Raw genomic sequence first — 22,780 nt, forward strand, 5'->3', positions numbered from 1 at the left:
GTAGTGAACTACAACAACAAAATTTTTTTTATACTATTTTAATTAAATGAATTTTTCAATAACCATACAGGTGTATCGAGTATTGCTAAATATCCATTATCAGTGATCTTGTAATTATTTTTTGTATTTATTTATTCTTGCAATTACCAATAATCGAACTCGTGCCCTACCAAATTTAAAAGTCAGAGTCAGAGTTAGTTAACCAACTGACTCAAAACCGTACTTGACTTTTATGTTCGCACATTTTTCTAGAGTTCTGTTAATTTGCTGTAAAAGTTTTATTAACAAATTCACTTGCTGTGTTTATATTAGAACGAAATCATAAACCAGCTGTAGAATAATTGAATTAATTAATAATATATTCATTTTTAATTATTAAATTTTAATACTATTCTGTTTATAGAAACATAGAGGCAAATAAAATAAAAATGCCTGCACCATTCAACGAAACCCTCTTAATCAATTTTAACAAATTTCTTTATATCATAGATACTATCTGTCATCTGAAGAATTGTTTTATTTTTACTAAATTGAATAAAATTTCACTTTAATAATAATATATTATTAGAGAGGTTTCGAAAAGTAATGAACTACAACAACAAAAATTATTTTTATATTATTTCAATTAATTTTTGTCAAACCAAACAATTTTTGTGTTGCTAAATATCCCTCCTCAGTCGTCTTGAAATTATTAGAATTAATAATAATAAGAGTATTGGAAATAATTTCGAGTATTAATTAGTAGTAATACATTATATACAACTATGTTGATAAGTATAGAATTTTTGAAGTCTTTAAATACCAACATCTATAATTAAAAATGTAAGAAATTACATTACATTACATGTGGAAGTTTCTATGTTGATAAGTTACTTAAATAGATTAATCTAATGTATGAGCCTATTAATTTAAGATTGAAAATGTAATATTGAAATCACAATTGCAATGTGTTTTGAGTATAAGTACTTTTATTTTTGAAACCTTAAAATGGATAACCGCTATACACATCTTAAAAGCTGAAAAATTAAACTTCAAATACATTTAATTTAATCAAGTTTAATATTTATTTTTTTTCTTCAGTTTTGACACTCTAAGCAAATGCTGTTTTTACTTAAGTGAAAGCTGGCTTCACTTAAGTGTTTGCATTAACTTTTTGTGAATGTATTCACCTAATTCTCCTACTCCAATAAAGTTGCTTTTAGTCATGCTAAATAGGTTCGAAATTGTTAGAGATTTATGTGTGTGGAATGAAAACTAATAAAGATTTTTGTTGGCTTGAAATATAGTTTCAAAATGAAGTTTTAATATGCATGAAAATAACTTTCAACAACTGTTGTTTAAATAAAAGATATATACTTTCATAGTCATAGCACATATCTATGACAATTGTGTTTGCACTAGTTGAATCCTTTAACTGTGAATTGACTTGATGAGAGACACTTGCCTGTAGCTTGAAATTATTTTACGATTTGTCAAATACAACTGATTTTATATTCTACTGAGATATAAGTTTAACATCTGGGATGTCATTATGAAATTTTTGCTTATTTGTTGTCAAGTCAGTTAAATGATTGCCGCCCGTGTATATTTGATTTTAGTTTCAAAATCTTTTGATTTTTTGAAAATACTTTATTAAATTTCAAACTCAGTTTTATTTTATATATACCAAATAAGTAAAAATAAAATAAAATTTTCAAAATAACAATTTTAGCAACTACTTATATGGTATGTTTGAGGACACCATTGCGTATGAGTGATTTTAAACATCTTTTCATGATGTACTACTTAATAATTAAAAATGAAAACTAAAATTTTGTTTCCTCAGCATAATAAAAAATTTATAAATTTTGTACGTATATATATCATAATTAAAAATTATTTTTATGTATGTAAGTAAAAATATTATGGAGTTTAATATAAGCATTTTTTAGAAAAAATTTTAATTAAATTAATTAAAGTTTTGTTTTGTTTCAAAATAAGTCACAAATTTATATAGAAAATGTTTGGATAGATTAGTTTATCTGAACAACGCAATAACTTTCAAATAAAGTAATCATAATTAGTATATTACTAATTAATAACGTAGTAGAAAAGTTAATATACTAGAAAGACTCTCCTGTTGTAAGGTCAGTACTTATATTTTATACTTAAGAAGTCAAAATACTTTCTGTCCACAAACCAATTTCCTGAGCATCTTGGGACCTATGAAGTTGTGAAAGAGTTTGTATATTCTGCGTCGTCGATGGGAGGACCAGACCATCAATAGTTTGAATTACTTATATCAAACTTTTTGTTTTAATTAACTTTATTCTATTTGATAAGTTAATCAGACATTTTTGCATAGAATTACATCTGTATAAGTAGCATCCTAGTAAGTTCAAGTATTACATTAAATATATTTTCCATTGTATATAATTATATTATATTCAAATACATAGATATGCATGAGTTTAGTAAAAACCTGACAAATCAACATTTAATCATTTCTATGAAAAAATATGTATAATCCTTTTTTTAATAAGCACGGAACTTTAAAATGAAATATTTATTATCCTTTCTGCCATTATCAATGCTTAAGGCCTGAATTATTTGTGTTGCCTACCGAATGTTGCAGTAAAACCCTAAATTGAATTATGTGAAGCACCTGGTTGGACTGCTGAAGTCCACCACACCATCAACTCGCCTATTTTTCTAACACATACATTTAAAAGGCATTTGTATAAATATTTTTGTCGGTGTTTTATCTTGGCTATGTTTACCTTTTGTGCTTCATCATGTTCTAAAATACAAGTTCGGTTGGAGTGTGTAAATAAATCCTCCAGGGATGATTTGTATTATTTTGGTGCTGTGTGCAAACAACACAAAGCAGCCGACGTCGACGAAAGGCGATTTTTTTCTTTATTTTGAAGAACAACTGCGGCAAGTGAACAAAAGTCTGTGCATACAAGGACGCAAATCCCAGTACAAAATTGGTGTAGTCCAAGCACTAGCGCAAAGATTACCTTCAATGTAATCAGAACTGATCTATTCAGTGTAGTTTAAACACTAGTGCAAAGATAACCCTTAACGTAACCAAAACTGAAGTAGTCGGTGTAGTTCAAACACTAGTACATAGACCGTACAGGGACTAGACTTGATCTAAGAATTTATTCATCATTATGTAAAACTTATAATGACTTATACGCAGCTTTGAAACTGAAGAGTATCAATTAGTTCAATACAATATACTAGTTTGAAAGTTAGTCAATTCGAATTAGTTTAATAAGTTGAGTGTGAATCTAAAAGAGTAAATTTTAAATATAGTACTATTTAATATATTTTTATTTAAACAATTATCATTAGAAAACTATGTTTTCTATTTTATTTTCTTTTTTTCTGAAATAATGGCCTTTTTTACAATTTAATATATATAACACAATTTTTTCATGTTTCTTTAGATTTTGATCCATTGATTTTGTTATTTGATGAAATTTGTGATATATATAAAATAATTCAAGTATTAGGAATCGGATAAATTTTTTCCAAACATATTGAAGATCATTCTTATTAAAATTAGGATGATTACCATAAAGTGTATGAAAAAATAAAGAATAGTATTAATACCACATAAGACATTTAATTTATTTTGTGATAGCTCAATTTGTATTCTTCAGATATTTCTCATATATCACTGGAAAAGTTAATAAAAAGCTTGGATGAAGTCATTAATTAATTTATTCAAAATAAATTTATAAACTATATCAAATAAACCATTAATATTAAAATGATTTGCATTGTGTTTATATTCTGATATGTTTACTCTGATATATTTAAAGTCCTAGTAATAAAAACAAAATAGTGTATCTCAATAAACTTAAAAATAATATTTTAAATCTTATAAATGAAATGAATGAACTTATCCTTTAAAGTAATGATTTATCTTTCAACTTACAATTTATTTACATAGTTTTTTGAAATGTTCATATATATGCATATATATATATATATATATATATATATAAATATGATATAATTTATGATTACTTTTAAATTTAGAAGTAGTTACGGCGAAAGAGACTTTTTTTCAATGGAATTTATTTTTTAATAGAGAGGTTTTTTGAATAGTAGTAAATCATAAAAACAAAATTTTAATATTATTAATTAATGATTTTTTTTGCTGACCATACAATTATTTCAATTATTGCGATATATCCGTCATAAGTGTTATTTTTAAGAATATTTTTGTATTTAATTATTCATAAAGACCAATTATGAGAAAAAAATCTTTTAAATATAAGTGAAAAAAAAGTAATCAATTATAATAAAAAAATTTATTATAAATTGTTTTATTTTTTTATGCTGATTATACAACTGTTAAATACTGATTAGTAGATTTTGGAAGTATTTGTTAGCTTTATTAAAAACTGCGTGAAACTTTGATTATTTGAATTTTTAGTTTTTTTTCTTCCATTTTTCTGTGTTCTCAGATGACAACAATCTGCTTATGTTATTAAAGCAATAAAAAATTATTATAAAAAATGCAATTAATTAAAAATAAATTATTTTTGTTGTTACATATAATATGTTACTGTTCTATCTTTCGATATATATTTTTACAATTTTGTTTATTAGCGCGAAATTATTTACACCCACTTTCAGTGGTCATAATAATCAGTACAAACATCTACTTTTTACTCTCCATGGAGTCTTTTTATTTTAATCTCCTGACAAATCGCAACAACCGCTGTATCTTATTCCAATTGGTTACACCATGCATTACATGCTATTTGTAGTTAATCAAATGGTCCTCACATTTATGCAGGGATATTTTAATAATAAAATATACAAGTATACAGAGAATCCCACACACACGTACATATAACAACACATAAATTCATTTTTGCTTATTCTTAATACAAAGAATAAAATGGCATGGCCCTAAAATGAAAAATAAAAATATTGCAACAATAAAAAACAACACAAGAGAAAAGAAAGAAAACAAGTTCAGAAAGCATTGCTCTGGTCTCGTTGGTGTAGTGTAAAATATTGATTCGAATTAAAACATCACCGCTCAAGGGACATTTATAAAATTTTATTTATTTGAAATGGGATAAAAACAAGAACAATATAACTGCCAAATTCATGTGAAGAACTATGAAAAACGAATGCGTAACTGCGTGAGTTTGTGTGTGTGTGTTTGTGTGCGTATATGCAGCGCAAATATTGTAGTTGAGAGTATTGATTGGCATTTTGAATGTATTAAAAACTTTTCCTTAAGTGAGTTTGCTGCCCAAACTCGATTAAATATTTTTCTTTTACATGTAAAATATGTAAATGCACTTGTGTGCTTGTGTTTTGTCAGTTGTTGCTTCTGTGTTGGTATGAAGAATTGTTGCCATAAAATACTTCACAGAATTCAATTTATTGTTATAAAATTTTAAAGAGCTTAACAAGTATTAGGGTCGAATGTAAATATGTGTAAATTTGAAAGTAAAAAATTATGCACATACCAAAAACAAAAAAAAAATTTTTATACAGAATCAATATTATTACTACAAAACTACTACTTCTTAAATATCGTAAATCTTAAATCTCTTTAATAAAATTTTGAAAAAATTGATTTGCTTAAAAAGGTTTGAATGGTACTAAATTATAACAATAAAAACGTATTTCTTGATTAATTGAATTTTCGGTTAATCATAAAGCTATTCTAGATTTTCTATGCTAGACTTATCATTGCTTGTGTTTGAAAATATTTTTTGAGTTCGATTGTTTGTATATAATTTTTAAACTGCAAGCTACAAGATTTAAACTTAAACTCTACCAAATTTGAAGCTTAGGCTCCTGTTTCATGCACCTACACCAGTATGATTTTTGGTTTGATTTTTTACATTAGAGCAGTCAATTTACGAAATATGAAATAATATATATAAATAGAATAAATATTATATATTCAATTTCCATGTATATATATTTAAAGATTAAAGTTTAATATGGCTTATAATACTATGTTTATCTTTCTAGCGCAGATTTTAAAATGGTTACTCAACTCATTGTTATTTTCTATCTATCTCTAAGTTATATATGGTATATATGGTATATATGTATTTATGATCAGTCCCCTCGTAAATACATTCTGCCATAAAGAAGCCTATCTAAGAAATAGTTTTATGTTCGAATATGAAAAAGGTTTTTATAAAAACTAATTATAAAAATGAAATAATGAGCATAGCGTTTCAAAAAACTATGAAATCTCATTTCCTTTAACTATCTACCCATTTTAAAAAAATTTCACGATTATTTTAATAAATGTAATAGGCAATCCTCATTTCTTGTTATAGAATCACAAAAAGTTATCCAATATCTTATTTTTTATCTTATTTTGGTTTCAATAATAGTTAAAAATGTATTTTATATTCTGTTACGTTTTGAATAAATCGTGGTATATGTGCACCCCCAAAATTTGACTTATTTTTTATTAGCGGAATGGTTTTTAATCTCATCACTTGTGATTTAGCTGAAATTTTTTTTATCAGTTCTTTTTTTTTAATAAAAATACTCGTGTCTCGAGAAATTACATTTTAATTTTTTTTCTTATGAGATACGAACCCATGGGTTTGTAAGAAAATCCATGAGTCCTGTAAACGATAGAGACCTAAAATTATTCACATTGCAAATTTTTTTTTTTATTATTGATACGACTTTGTACATTACAAACAACGAGTACCAATTTTCTAAACAAATTATTCTACATTCTAATTCGATGCCATGTCAGCGACATTTCGCCCGTTTTAGTCGTCTTGGTTGTCCATACAAGGTTATAATGTTAACAGCTTCTGTGTTTACATGTTGCTGCAACCTCAGTTTGTTATATGTTGGTTTCGTTTTTATTTCTTTAGTGACTGTGAACAATTTTAGATCGCAGCGTATATCACTGTTCCTAATGTACCATGACGCTTTTAAAATGTTCCATAGAACCTTGTTCTGGTAACGTTGGATTATTTCATATTACTTAGGCTAGCGCTACCCCATAGTTCAGCGCCATACGACCAAATAGGTTTTAAAATTTGATTATGTAGTAAAATCTTTTTTTGTATAGATAATGTGGATTTGACCCGAACAGTCATTCCATTTTTTGCAATATCAAGCTCATCTTGTTTCTTTAAAATAATAATATGAATAATAAAAACTGTTTTCATTCAGTTACTAATATTAACTATTAATTTAAAAAAAAAAATTTACAAAATATTTGTAGAAACTTTTTATTTTTCATTTTTGATTTAGATTTTTTATGCAATTTTAATAATGAAAACTATAATTTTCTCGATGACATTATTTTTAAAATTATTAAAAAAAACTTTATTAATGCTGTAACTCACGTTCTATGTATACGCACTTAATTTCCGTTATATGAAATTTTAAAAAATATGTCACAAAAATATTAAGTTTTTATTTTTAACTTGGATGTGTCATTAAATTTTATCTTAAAATTGAAATTTTCAGAATAATATTCAAGAATTCAAGAATTTTTTTTTTAATTAATATATTCTTTACACATTTTGTAAAACGAACTAAATATCAGTAAAATGAAGTTTAAAAAAATATACCATGAATGACATTAATTTTTTATTTTTCTAATTATTATTATTTCTAATTAAATAATCATTAAGTTCGACTTAAAAATATTCGTTTTTAGGAACAAATTATTAAAGAGTGTTTTTAAAACACACTCATTTTTTTACTTGAAAATCCAAACATTCTGTCGATTCTAAAAATTTTATTTTTTTATTTAAAAATTATAAAAATAAGAAACTACAATAAGAATAAGAAACTACTTTTATAAATTTATTCACTAAAATAAAACAAAACAAACAAAAGTAAGAACAATTAATTTGCAAACTTTTGTAAACATATATAATAATAAGATATATAATAACCTTTAATATAATTTCTAGGAATGTCAGTTTAGTTAAAAATTACCATATATAATAATAAGATATATAATAACTTTTAATATAATTTCTAGGAATGTCAGTTTAGTTGAAAAATTAGTTTTGATATATAATATTGTTGTTATTAGAAAAAAGTGTGTTTGTGTTTGGACAAAATACAGAGCATAATAAATACGGTAATATTATCAACTCAAGTTGATTCATCATCAGGATTTCTCATCAGGATCCAGTGATCGCGAACGACCACGTAAACAGGGTGAAACAAACGCAACAATATATAAATATATATATATATATATGTGGTTTTACCCACCGATTGCCTTCATATAATATACAAGAACAATTTTACAACGTATTTATTTAATCGAAATTCTTTATTAAATATATTTTTACAAACTATTTTTTACACCGTTCGCACACACGACATACTCTGCGCACTGCACTTTTACTACTCTACTCTTCTGTTCGTTCTGTCCTTCGTTCGTTGTGTCATTTTCTGTCAGTGTTACCCTTTGCCGTCTTTATGTCAGTGTTGCCCTGACAAAGGGTTGTCTGTCGTTATTGTGTCTGGGCACCATTCCTACATTCGGCCATCCTGGTTAGCGGGCGGCCTCGAACGCTGAGTGCCATCGTTTCATGAATTCTGCGACAGTGTTTGTTTGACTTGGCCCCTCGAAATTACCAATTTTCTCTACTGCATACCTGCCATGTCTGCAAACTTTGGATACCTTGTAAGGTCCTAAGAATTTGGGTTTCAGTTTTAGACCAGGACCATATTGTGTTCGTTTGATAGCTACAATATCGCCAATAGCATACACATCTCCGAGTTTCCTTCTTTTATCAAAACATTTTTTATTTTCCGTTTGAATACGTTCGATATTTTTCCGCGCTTCATTTCGTATATTTGCTCGTTCATTTTCAAACATAGAAATTTCTTCATTTGCCAGTAGTTCTTTTAAGTCAAAATCATGTTTTGTTTTCATATCCACCCCCGTTAACAACTTGAAAGGTGTATTATTCGTACTTCTAGAAACTGAATTGTTTAAGGTCTGCATCACTTGATCAACATGTTTGTACCATATTTTCGGGTTTTGATGACATAGTTTTGTTAACATTGGAATTACTGTTCGATGGATTCTTTCCACTTGGCCATTACCTCGTGGCACACCGGTTGCGATTTGTAAGTGCTGTATGTTTTCTTCTTTGCAAAATTCTTCGAATGTCTTAGCCGTAAACGCAGTTCCTCTGTCAGTGATTATTCTTTCTGGATTACCGAACACTGCTGCTTGCTTGCGTAACTTATCTACAACCTCGTTTGCTCCCGTGCTTTTTGTGGGATACAGCCAAACAAATTTTGAGAAGGCGTCAACGATTACTAAAATATGATTATACATCTTTTGCGTTGCTTCCATCGGGCCTACATGATCGATGTGATATGTACTTAATGGTTTATCAGATTTATCAATAGGATTGAGGAAACCTTCTTTTTTACCTTGTTTTGCTTCACTAACTATACATTCGATACAGCTGTGGACTACCATATTCACTTTCACTGCGAGATTTGGAAAATAAAACGATTTTTCCAGTATATTTTGGGTTTTTTTGGCTGCAAAATGTCCTTGACAATGCGCCTTCAATATTATTTCATTTTCCATACATGCTGGTATCACAATTAATTCTTTTGAGTAATCTTTAAATAAAACATCGTGTTTCATATAATAATCTTCGTAACTTGTCATTTCAAGAACTTTCATAATTGCTCTTAAATGTTCATCTTCTAGCTGCGCTCTTTTAATTCGATATTTTAAAGCATCTTCCATTATCATGCATGCTCTGCTGAGAGCATCTACATGTCTCATTTTAGTTCCGGATCTGTGCTCTAATTCATATTCAAATTCTTGAAGAAACATGGCCCATCTTGATACTCGTAGTGGCACGTCGAGCTTTTTCATCGTCATAGTAAATGCGTTGCAGTCGGTCACAATTTTAAATTTTGTGCCCAAAACGTAGACTCTCCACTTCTTGAGTGCTTCTATAATGGCTAGAACTTCTAATTCGTACGAATGGTATTTCTGTTGATGAGCTTGCGTTTTGCGACTCATAAACTGAACAAGGTGAAGTTGATTGTCATTCTTATCCCTTTGTAAAAGAACAGCACCGTAACCGTACATCGAAGCGTCGGTATGAATTTCCGTATAAGCACTCGGATCAAACAGTTTTAAAACAGGAGCAGTTATTAAAGCATTCTTCAACTGCTGAAAAGCTAAAACTTCGTCTTGATAAAATTTGAATTCGGCGTCTTTAGCAAGTAAATCTGATAAAGGTTTAGCTATTAAAGCGTAGTTTTCTATAAATTTTCTAAAATAGGAAGTCAGTCCAAGAAATCGTTGAAGCGATTTTTTATTCACTGGTACTGGAAAATTTTTTACTGCATTTGTTTTTTCTGTTGACATCATAAGCGTTGAATTTTCGATTATATATCCCAAGAATGTAACCTTTCTTTGAAGAAATTGGCATTTTTTCCAATTTATCTGAATACCATATTCAGCTGCTAGTCTCAAAACAGTTCTTAATTTCGTCAAATTTTCATTTTCGTTACCTGCTGGTATGATCATATCATCCATGTAGATGATTACTGTACCATTTGCAATCAGTTTTTGAAAAATAGCACAAATATAACGACAAAAAATGGCGGGAGAGTTTGATAAACCGAATGGAGCATATAAAAACTCGTATTGCCCATTGTGTGTTACGAATGCCGTATACTTCTGCGATTCCTCTGACACTGGCACATGGAAAAACCCATTTTTCAGATCCAGCGTAGTAAAAATTTTGGCTTCTTGCAATTTTTGCACAACGTCATCAATTTGCATCATAGGAAAATTATCTCTGATGATTTTTTCATTAAGCTTTCGAAAGTCACAGCATAAACGTTTGGTACCATCTTTTTTGTTCACTAAAACAATAGGTGAAGCATACATTGAATTGCTTGTTTGTATGATCCCTTGCTCCAACCAACTTTGAGTTTGTTGTTCTACTACCTTCTGATCTGCAATTGAAATACGTCTTGGTCTTTGAAAAACTGGTACTTCGTCCTTCAGTATTAATTTCATTTCAATAGGACTTTTAGTTGATTTTTCAGGCTTATAACTTTTAATAATTTCTACTATCTGCTTTTTATATTCATTGTTTATGCCGGTTAGATCGTATTCACAATTATTGTCAAACAATTCCGAAGCTGTTGCAAATATGCATTTGAAATCTTCAATATCGTCCCGATTCATATTGTGCGACTGCTTTAAGTTAGCATCTTCTTTTGGTATTTCAATTATTTTATGTTCTTCATTTATTATTCTGTTGCCGTTTTTTGTATCTATAAACTTAACTCCGTTGCCGCTTACGACCATATCAACTTGCTCCAATATGTCGTTTCCGATAATTATTGGATATAAAATGTCAGAATTATTTGTTATGTGGAAGTCAAGATTTATATTAATTGAGTCAATAATTACGACCGTAGAAAAATAACCTTGTGTTGCAATTTCTTTTTGTCCTATACCGATAAATTTTTTAGTATCAGCTTTTAAATTCACGTTTCCCATTTTAAATAATTGGTTATATCGAATTGCACTAATGTCACTCCCTGTATCAATAAGCGCTGACATTTGATTACCGTTTATCATAATGTCTTTAAAGAGACGATTATTTTTCGGCATAATTTCCGACAACACGTGAAAATTTTTTGTTTCCGAGTTTTTAGCACATTGAAATGATTTATGTCCAGCTTCATTACACTTATAACACTTGATCATCATTTTATTATAATTTTTATTATCTTGCGTATTTATCTTATCTATAGTCTTCTCGTTCTGTACATGTTTGTTTTTGCTATAATTTATCGATGCATCCTTCATAGATTTGTACGCTTCCATTTTGATCTTCAAATCTTCAATATTTACTGCTTGGTATAAAACAGATTTGTTTAATGACGAGTCTGGAATACCTTGAATGAAATATTTTATGATGCTCGCATCATCTAAATTAATTGGACTTGCTATTTCTATTAAGCTGTACAAGTATCGCCGAAGTGATTCGTTTGGCTTCTGACGTCGAGAGTTTAATTTACTATGTATATCAGCAGCGCAAATGGATTCTCCAAATTCTACCATTAATGCTTCCTTCAATTCATTGTAGCTAGTAATTCCTCTCTGACTTCTTACAAAAATTTTTGCTGCACCTCTGAGCAGTTGCTTTGCATATATAAATTTTTGTAACTCATTCCATTCGACCACTGTAGCACAATTTTCAAACTCTTCTATCCACCTGTCGATATTTGGAGCGCTTTCCCCATTAAAGTGAGATATAGCGTCATCCACGTCTTTAAGCGAAAAGGTTGTTTTTACTGCAATCTTTGTGTCATTTAAAACGTGCAACCTCTCTGTGTCGGCATCTAATTTCGCGTCCTCGTCTTCGAGACCGAAGTGAGACAGCAATCTATTTTGTAGGACCATTTTAGCTCCGTCCGTTGGAAGTTTTATTTCTTTAAGTTTATTTTTAAGGCCATCAGCCGTCAATTTTAAAATTTCACTTTTTTCCATATTTATTTTAATACACTAATACCAATATGTGTATATATGTGAGCAACAGCGTCTGCTTTGCTATATTAATTTTGTCGCTTTTGTTTCTTTATACACCGCTGCTGCGCTGCTACTGCACGATCATAAGCGTCGTTTCTCTTTAAACTGTAATTGTTTTTACTAATATTTTTCGGTTTTGTTTTATAAATATGTTATTTTCTGAACTCGCTATTGTTAATGCGATAGGAGACAGATTTTTTTACTTTTTTACTTTATCTAAAACTTCATTTACTAACTACAACTTTTTGTTAGTCTTCTTTGTTTTTCAGTTTTTTCTTCAACCACGTGTTTTTTTTTTAGGCTGAATTTGAGCAACGTGCTTTTACTTATGTAAAAAATTTTTTTTAGGTTGAGCCCCCAGAAATGTGGTTTTACCCACCGATTGCCTTCATATAATATACAAGAACAATTTTACAACGTATTTATTTAATCGAAATTCTTTATTAAATATATTTTTACAAACTATTTTTTACACCGTTCGCACACACGACATACTCTGCGCACTGCACTTTTACTACTCTACTCTTCTGTTCGTTCTGTCCTTCGTTCGTTGTGTCATTTTCTGTCAGTGTTACCCTTTGCCGTCTTTATGTCAGTGTTGCCCTGACAAAGGGTTGTCTGTCGTTATTGTGTCTGGGCACCATTCCTACATATATATATAATTTACATATATATAAATTACATATATAAACATATATTATATGTATATATTATTAAATATTTTTTCCGTCATAACAAAATTTTGTAAATTCATTGCTGTTGTTTTTGTTTATTATATTTAGTTTTTTAAGTATAATAAAAATTTTTATTAAATAAATCCAAACATTTTTAATAGATTTCAGAAATTGTCACAAACCAACGAAACGTCGAAATTGAATAATCAAATAAAATTGGACTTTTATTCGTCTCTCAATAAAACCTACGATTAGATTAGGTTAGCCTAAATAAGACATCTAAACAATACAAAAAACTGGTTAAAAATAATACTAGCAATCAGTTTACATAAAATTTATTCGATTTAAATTAGTATTAATAGTATTAGTAATAATATATATTATCTATTATTTTTTAATAAAAAAAATTTTTTTTTTTAGATTGCAAGTATCAAAGTTTGAGCTCATGCCCTGCAAATTTGCAGTTCATATACGATTTTGATTTCTCAGCAAAAATTTGAGAAATTCTCAACATCATTTACTAAAGTAATTAATTCAGACAATCAAATTTTTTTTAATTACTTAATATACTTATTAAATAGAAATAATTTTGTTGCAACACAAAATTATCTAAAAAAATATTATCCACTTAAATGAATCCTCATTATCCACTTAAACAAATTTCATGCATACAAATAAACTTCTATAATACATAGGATAACACTTACGGCAGATTTTTTATTTTAACATTAAAAATAATTATACAGAGATTTTCCATAGAAACTATATGGCCTAAATGTATATTCAGTTATCATAGCCGGTAGTATAGCTTTCGTATGACTTTAATTTTCTTTTTATATCTATTTCTCTACAACTTGCATTAAGGCAAGTCATTAAATTTATAACAAAAACATTATTGTGTTGTGTACTTTGTTTAATTTTATACATTAATTTGAGCTTTGTTGAACACTGACTGCATGCGTTAGTGAAGTGTAAATCCCAATAAGCAAATTCAGTTAAGGAACGCAATTTATATTGTTATTCTTTTTCTTGGCATTACGATCTCATTGAATTGTGCTATTTTTGTTGTAATGTTTATCTTACGTAGAAGAAGTTAAGCAAGTAATAGTTGTAGAAGAAGAGAAAAAAAACTTTATAAAAGCGACAATACAGACGCCAATATTGGTGGGTAAGGGAGTAAGTTCACCTTTGCGCTGGATAATTTCTATAGCAAATTTATATGAAAACATTTTCAATGTTAAAATTTCAATATACAAAAATTTACAAAATCAAATTATACATCAATGAATTTTTCAACATTTCAAAGTGCATGCAGAGCATTTAAATTTAATTATTTATTGCATATAAAAGCCACGAAGCTTGTTGGGGAGAGGTCAAGCCAGGTGCAAAATGGCTTCATTTGAATGTGCAAATGTGCATCGTTGGCACAAAGTTTACACAGAACAACACAAAATCAGAAATTCCTAAAGAATACAACGAAAATAAAAAAAAATTGATAAAAAAAGGAAAATTGCTCACATGTATTTTGTGAAAGAAGGTAAAATGTTTTACGTGTCCAACACGAATTTATGAGTTTTGATATTAAATGTAAGCATACGTTCTGCCGCTTCGAGTGCAGGCGTTGGTGCAGCAGTACACGCTGGTTGGCTCCATATGTTTTGCATATTTCAAGTGGCTGCGTGTGTGGAACATACACTAAATATGCATGTTCAGTGCTGTGCAGAATTGCAGTGTTGGCAGTATGCGCTTTTATTGCTCGTATTTGTATATTTGTGTATTTGTGTTTAATTCAGACTCGTAACATGACATCACAAAGTCAGCTGAAGGTTGAACGTAAGTGCATTGTGCACATAAATAACACAGCTGACAATCTGTTACTCATACGCTCTCACAACTCTGCTTTTATCGCTTCGTAATGTCCACAGTGCATAGTGCATAGTGCACAGTTATCCATAGATACCCATAGACAAATGCATGCAGACAGTTCCTTGGGACTAATGTTGTGTAAAGTATGAGCATGCAAATTATATGCAAATGACAAAAATCTTCTTTCCTTAAAAGAAACTGATGCTTTATGCATTAATTATCCTTTAGCTAATCTGTTCGCAAACATCGAGAACAATTATCTCCAACTCAAATTCATTCATTTTTTCTTAAAGTAAATTTACACTAATGCCTTTATTTATTTTTCCATTATACTTTGCCATTTCAATAATGAGTTGGTCCTTTGGAAATAAACGATTCAATTTATTGCTCCCGTAATTGTCGAAGAGTAATTTTACATTTTATTGGCTTGTATTAACGAAAACGACATCCTTTATCATCCTTTAGTGAGTGAAATTACTATAAAAAGGACAAGTACGCTTAACGTACGTCGTAATTATTTAATTGAATGTTTATTTTTTTTTATCGATACGGACAACATTTAATTTTTGATAAATGTTTTAAATATATTTTTTTATTCTCTTATCTTGTCATCAGAAGTAACACGACCACAAAAAGCTCAAGTTGTATTATACAAATAAATATAACTCTAGTTTGTCGATAAAAAAAATTTAAAAAAAAATTTGTTTTTATTTAAATTTAATTTATCACAGTTTTTACATTAAAACCGTTAAATTATAGAAAAAGTATTACAATAAAAAATAAATTAAGCAATTAAAAACAATATAAGTGTTCCATTTTAATAGTTTTTTGATAACTATTTGAAATATATTTTATTCTAAAATTCTTAATACGGAAGGTAATTTGTTTTTACCCACCAAAGAATTTGAATGCATTTATTGCAGCCAACTTGACTATTTATTCTCATAGTCATAAATGATTCCGGCAGCTGATATATCAAGGTTTCTAAGTAAGAGAGCGCTAAATATTGCTTGGTGCTTTGTCATATATGGTAATTCGAAAGCAGCATATGCTATATAGTAAATGGTATTTTGGGCATATGCTATACAAGTTTCGAAATATTGGTTTCACTATTACGAAACTTGTACTATGGTTTTTCAAATTTTTGAATTGTGATTTATTTTTTGGTTTTATATCATAGATTACTTCTAATTAAATCCATCTCAAAGTCCATCTCTTAGACGATATACTGGTCTAGTGTTTATTGAGAGTGCTATATAATATTGAGTTATTATAAACCTTACAATTCTTTACTTAGCTGTGCTTGAATACTTAAAATTTGGATGTTTGTTATTACTGATTTTTGGTACTCCATAACAGTCTTTATGCAATTTTTCTAATTTTTTTAGAGTTCGAATTTCTGAAAAATATATCATAATTCTCTAATAAAAGATCCATTCATTATACCATTCTACATAAAAGAGCTAGATGCATCAGTTGAACCAATAATATTATAAATCGGTATTTATTATTAAATTAAATATATATATATTAAAACAATAAATATGAACTAATCAACAATTGCCAACTTTAAGAAAATGCTAGTTAAAAACTAGACATTGTTTCCCCCTTTTTATTAAGAGTGCAGTTCAACAAAAGCAAAAATCGAAGATGACTTACGAATCTCCCATGTCGTCACATTGTACGAAATTAGAAACCTTTAAGTGAAAAATCTACCGATTATGTTACTAAGAAAGCGTACTTCGTTATTAACTGTTAAGCAGAATATTAAGTATACTTTGGTCGAATGTGATACATTATAAAGATTTTCTGTAATAAAAAGCAGTTAGAGAACGTAAATAGAACTATAATAAAGTCGAGATAAATTTAGCACAACATCCGGAGGAATGGTGCCGCGGATAGTGAGTGCCCGACTCTTACGGACTAAACCACTCCCCCTCATTCCTTGAGACCTTGTCCTATCCCGGGACTACGTTAGTATTATTTCGTGGTGGGGTCTCTATTAGTCATTAAAGACTTACATCGATGTGACCTGCGTCCAGGCCCCGCTACTGCTACAAGTGATTAACAGGTGTATATGGAGTTGCACATGTGATGTTCTATTAGTATCGAAAGGACCCAACTACTATAAATTTTTGAATATATTATTTGTTTTTCTAAGTTTGTTGTTAACCCTTTTCAAATATTCGGTGGGGAGAATTTTGCCGTGTTTTAAATACATTAGCGTCATTTTTATGGAGTTGTCGTAATTGCAATTTTCACATTTTTTGTGTTTTGTTTTACGAAACTATTTTTTAGGTGTACCATATAGTGCAAAAATATTGTATAAAATAGAAATTTTCTCAAGTACGGCATACATGCCGACAATATATAGTATAATTGGCATGTATATACTGTATTGCCCCTTGAACGAACGCCCAGACAGCATCATTAACTTCCGGTCATTGCCAATTGCTGAGTTAAAAGAAAATGAAAATTTAATTTAAGCAACAGGAGAAGAGAAAATGTAGAGAAAATACTCTGTTGTGTGCGGTAGCGTTTGCATTAGCTTAAGGCCACTTTTCCATTTTTTTCCATATTTTTTCCATTTTTTCTTTTTGATTTTGTTTATTGTTTATTTTTTCCAAACAAAAGGAGGTCAATAAAAATGAAATAAAAATAAAAATATTTTTTTTATTGTTTGTAAATATGTTTAGTATTTTATGTGCGGGGGAGCATTGTACTCATTGTGAGGAAATTCTGCAAATGAAGGCATATCTCTTGGAAAACGTGGAGAAGTGAAAAAACTGAACCGAACTGAACTGCAAAATCGCAAACGAATGCAATTCATCGAATACCAAAGAATATTTGAATTTTTATCATAGAACGTCTATTGTCGGTGCCTGATTTTGTCGGGTTTGAACCGTTTTAGTATTTTAATGGCTTTATAATTTCTTGCGATGTGCTCAATTGCATATGCTTGCTTCTCTGGGAAGTGGAAATGGAAAATTTGAATGCCGAATTGCACATTTTAGTTGCACACAAAACTGTTGAGGAAAACATTTCCGTACGGAAATTTGGGTAATTGTGCAGATGACATTGAGAGCAGGAAGCCATTATTTGGTATTTGACTGTACAAATCGATGTGCAATGTGCGATAGACGATGGGCGATGGCGATGTGCGATGTGAGCTGGGTGCGATGAGCATTATATGGGTGATGTGGGATATATGATGAACAAGCACATGCAGATATTATTTTGGAATCAGTCATATTAACTGTGTCTGCAAATGTAGCATTCGCTTAATATTTTTAATGTGTTTAAAATTCTGTTGCTGCCGCCTGTTTTAAATTTGTTTTAAATTATTGAACGGATTGTGTCCCGAACATAATTGAAACACTAATGCCGTGTTTCAGTGAAAACCAATTGGGAATTTAATGAATGTCTGTGGTTGCATCCATTTTCAAATTGAAATGTACACCATTGAGAGGAATTTGAATTAAAAAAAAAAATGCTATAGTGAATAAAATTATTGTCGCTATTTTAATTGTTTTTATTATATGCTAGTCATGTTCAGTATAAAGTGTGATTCAATTAATGTAACCACATCGAATTGTTTACCAAAGTTCATTGATAATTATTTTTATTTTAATGAAATAAGTATCAAAGTGTATACTTACTTATGCTTCAATCAGTTACCTGGAGAAATATCAATTGTATTTTTATGGTTTCTGTATTTTTATGTTTCTGACTCGTTTTTACTGTATAGATATTGGAAAAAACATAACAAATTAAAATAATCTATCAATATTAAACATATTTAAATAGATATAAATAAACTATTACTATCGTTTATTATTTTAATGCTTTTCTTTGCATTAAATGATATACTATGTGTCAAAACACAGAAAACAAACTCAACTACATATAATTACAAATTCATCTATAAACATATATACTCGTGTATAAGACGAGTTCTAAAGTAAAAAGGACACGTAAGGCATATTACCTGATTTAACCACGCGTGATTCCTCCCTTTCCAAAGAACACGATCCTTATCCACGATATAAAACTTTTATTTCACATGATTTTAGATCATGCCAACCTCAGTAATGAAGCTAAAAAATCGGCTTTATGTGTTGTACAAGAAAAATCGATTCTTCAAAAAAAAATTTTGTTTCTATAAAAGTTGAAAAAAGTTCTGTATATTTTGGAACACATCTTAATTTCCAATAATTTAAACAATAGCGAAATACTGAAAATATCCTATATTTATCGTATACATACATTAACTATAATGCCATTCTAGATTCCTTTTTTTGTTTTTTTGAAATGATCGACATATAATAGAAAAAGTCTGAATTCTATCCTATTCTTGCTTAAATTTTAAAATTTTAAAAGCAAGCCATTGTCCTTCTATTTTTTCCAATAATTACTTAATTTCTTCACACCGTTACCACTTTGTCGCCAGATCAATGGTTGTCGTTTTAAATCTTATATTAGTCATAGCTTTTTATATTAATACAAAGCAGTCTGAAATTTTATGCCCGCATCCATTTCTTTGCCCTTTTTGGATATATTTTCTTGATATATAAATATTGTTTTAATGATTCTAAATCTTAAGCTATATCTTATACTAATAAACTAAAGCTCATTTAAATTTGAGCTTGGTTCAATTATTTTTCGTTCCTGTTAATGTTACCGATATTACTGACGGCGATACTGCCGACAACATTCATATCTAATGGTTTGTTTGGAATAGTTAAAGCATAATTTTGCACAGTCTGTTGAATAGTAACTGCTGATATTATTTGTACCATCTCATAATAAACTTTACTGTTTTTTTTCACTATTTAATTCAACAATATCCTCAGGTAACCTCATGTAAAGCCATGCCACAACAATACGATATTACCTTTAAAACATATAGTATATGCAGCCGATTTTCTAACAAAACCTCTTACACTTAGAATAACAGCTTTTTTAAAGTTTACTTTTTAGTTCCGCACTTCATAACACTCGGTAAGGATTAAATCTGCAATACTTTCAAAGCACACTTATAACTGATATTAAACAGAATTGAAAACACGTTCATGATCAATCCAAGAACTCATACAATTAAAACCATTTTATATTATGAATATAGATTTTTGTCATTGAATATATACTTAACTGAGAGTTAGTTGTTCTTTGATGTCGTAGTCTATACTTCGATTATTTTGGACTTTATAACTGCTTTGGTGATCCAATTATTCTGTATTATGATAAATATTTTATTCATGGTATCAAAATACCACACTATTTGTGCTCAATTTTGATTTGTTGTGCACTCCATCATTCTAAAAAGACCTAACGAACTGAGAGTCATTTTAATAAGTTGTAGCAGTAGTATATAGTATTGTACAACTGACTTCTTACTATTAAATATATATTATTATATAAATTATTCAACATAATTTAACTTATACACATATCAATATAATAAAAAGACGAGTTGTTAGTTATATCATGGATATTAAAGGACTAGAAAATTACTTGGTATGTATATTAAAAATTAACTCATCATTGGCAACATGTGAATAAAAGCTATAATCTGGTCACTCTAAATTTTTCATATATAAAGTTTAAATTTTTTTAATTAATTTTTATTAAACATAACAATAATGATAAGAATTTACTTCTTTTCTCATGTTACTAAAATCGAAAATAATGAAAGCTGCAAGATTTGTTATAAGTTCTTTATTTATTTATAAATTAATAAATAATATTTTTTTATTTTCTTGAATTGATTAAGAAAATATTTGCAAATTTCTCTTAATTAGCTTTTTTGTAATTGCCAAACTTTACCAAGTCAACTTATCTCAGAACTCATAATGAAGGTAAAATGAGAAAATCAATATCAAAACTACTTTCTTCCTTATATATTTTTATTTTCAAAAGTTCGTATTTAAGTCGTATTTTTCCATCTTCTTCGGTGTATTTTGTCTTTTTTTTTTCTTTTTAAATATTTTAAATTGGAAACTTTCAAGGTAAAAGTATCTTTTGTAATTGCCTAAATGTGAAAGTTAATATAGGAGCAGTACCGGAATAGCTACCTCAACCGAACGCGGCAAGCAGATACAACACAAAAGTATCTGTAGAGCAAGTAAATCACAAAGTGTCGAAAATTCCAAAAATTGTTGTGTTTCCGAACAAAGTTTGTCCTGAAACAAGAAGCGTTTTGTCTGTTTGTAAATATGAAAAGTTTTCAATTGCCAACATATTTGATGCACTGACTTATATATACTGAAATATATCGAGCAACATTATATCTCACGTTAAAATTTAATCTTCACTCAGTCTTCCTGAAATATTGTAACAAAACTTATTTCATAAATTTACACTGACACTCACTGTTAATGGCACTTGAAGGTAACAAATTAAGATTTTCATCAAATTATTGAATTTTCTACCAAATAAAAAGTGTTAAATTGAATGATATTGTAGCGAATATACAATATTGTAAATATGTAGTACTTATCAGGGTCTCTTTTTGTAAACCTAATGCACTTTTTGTCTATCATGTATTGATTTCTATATCCACATACATAATCCAAACATTTTCAAACACTCTAATCTAAATACTAATCTCTTAAACACTCATTTTGTTGAGATGGTCTCTCAGACTACAGTGCCCTAACAGAGAAACTCAATAGAAATTTTAATATTCTATCTGCTCAATATAACAAGTATATTTGATACTATATTGAATAGGTTGTAAGTCTCTTAAATTAAATTCCTTGCAGTATCTAAATTTTGGTATTATGTGCCACAGTACAGAATAGCTCAAATCCAATAGATTGATATAAGGCTTCGCGCATTCTTCATGTTCTGAAACCTACCACAAAATTTAGCTAAATCAAATATGAAACGATACTTATTTATTCTAGAATATATATATAACTACTCGCCTGTGCTATCCCAAGTTGAATATTGCTATATGCATCTGTCCTCCCAAATATTCCTAAATACCTGTTTTGATGGCAAGCAACTTTTCGGAAAGAAGTTAGATTCTTAGCTTAAAATTTTCACGATAAGAAATATAACTCTTGAAGACCTAAACAAAATTTAAATTTCTTAAAATATGATCAGGAATATTAAGAAATGAGTTATAAAATTCTGTATACAATATGTTCAAGTAATTCTGATAGCTTCCTCTTAACAATTTTTCAATCATTTTGAAGCCATGTGCTACAATTAAAGCCATTTTTTCCATTTGAATAGTAAGTGACGAATTTTGTGATGATACTTAGCTCAGCATAATGGTTTATTCAGTTTATTTAAGACGGTCGAACACCATCTTAAGTAAATAGTTTTAAAATGGTTTGAATTTTCACATTTATTATTTAAGACTAGTAAATTACTGTAAACTAGTAAATCGACTTGTTAAGATGATATAAAAAGGCTTTTTGGACTGTAGCTATATAAGTGATGGAAGCAACTTGATTTTTCATTTGGAAGTAAGAAATTATAATACTAATAAACCAACTATTAATTGTTAACTAATAGATTTCCATAATCGATCTAAACTGTATTCTGTTTGAAACTGTTCTCGTGATATTATTACCCATAACTACCTCTAAATATTTCTTTATCAACAGTTCGAATACTATTGAACTTAAATGCAAAATTGAAATGGAAAGAACATTTAAAA

This window comes from Teleopsis dalmanni, chromosome X, assembly GCF_002237135.1.
Source record: "Teleopsis dalmanni isolate 2A chromosome X, ASM223713v2, whole genome shotgun sequence".
Lineage (NCBI taxonomy): Eukaryota > Metazoa > Arthropoda > Insecta > Diptera > Diopsidae > Teleopsis > Teleopsis dalmanni.